This window comes from Sinocyclocheilus rhinocerous, unplaced genomic scaffold (assembly GCF_001515625.1).
Source record: "Sinocyclocheilus rhinocerous isolate Xijiao unplaced genomic scaffold, SAMN03320098_v1.1 scaffold6422, whole genome shotgun sequence".
Taxonomy (NCBI): domain Eukaryota; kingdom Metazoa; phylum Chordata; class Actinopteri; order Cypriniformes; family Cyprinidae; genus Sinocyclocheilus; species Sinocyclocheilus rhinocerous.
Window position 1 is genome coordinate 4,321 of NW_015665853.1, and position 1,186 is coordinate 5,506.

Consider the following 1,186-nt stretch of genomic DNA (forward strand, 5'->3'; position numbering starts at 1 on the left):
TTTTTTTCTAAAAGTGTGCATCATCTTTTCAGTCAAATTCTTAAATTGAATCAGTCAATTAGAATAATAAGTCATTTGGGCTGTTACCAAGCAAATGAAATCAGTATTGACAAAATTCATCTTTGCAATGCAGAGGAAACACAGAAGCTGCATCTGAAGTGGAATTTGTTCATCTGCTTAATGCAGGACATGAATGTATTTAACCTGCATTTACAAATGCATTAATACTGTTTTGATATTTTAAACATAAAACGTTAAATACTGATATTTGAAATTATAAAAAAAAAAAAAGAAAAGATACTTTAAATGTGAAATGAAAACCGCCAGCAGGTGGCAGCAAATCACTGTTAATAAGTGTGTCTAAAACGTAAGTGTCTTAATATTAAATTCTAGTTTATTGAACTGCTGTATAAAATCAATACCACATTTGTAATCATGCTGTTTTTTTGGAAGAAAAAACGTCAGTCTTCGCGTGACACTGATTAACTATATGAAATTATATAAATATATACATTTTTTATATAAAGTCATGGCCTAATGGTTGGAGTCGTGGCCTAATGGTTAGAGAGTCGGACTCGTAACCCAAAGGTTGCGGGTTCGAGTCTCGTACCCGCAGGGATTGTAGGTGGGGGGGGTGAATGTACAGCGCTCTCTTCCACCTTCAATACCCCGACTGAGGTGCCCTTGAGCAAGGCACCGAACCCCCAACTGCTCCCCGGGCGCCGCAGCAAAAAGAAAAAACGTCAGTCCTCGCGTGATACTGATTAACTATGAAATTATATAAATATATACAGTTCTGCCCCCATATCTTGAATTCTGTGATCATTCTAAATGCATTTTAATAAACTGAATCATGCAGTGAAAGAACGTGCACTGGTCTAACCTATTAGACTTCCTATTGCTCTAGCTAAACTTTAGCTAACTTACATGGTAGCTCTCATGAGTCATGGATAGGATAATTAGATGTAAATTCGAGGCACAAGTAGCTTAGTCTGTTGTTCATCACCACTCACCTCCACACCAAGACAAACACAACTGGAAAGGGAGGGAGGGCTTCACTTCTGCGGCTCTCTGCATGTCTGTGACGTTATGTGCAGCTGACCAATGTGTGCTACCATAGGCGGAGGATGAACCAACTCCAGGGTAAGGCTAAAAGCAGCCAAATCTATTAACTACAAACATCATA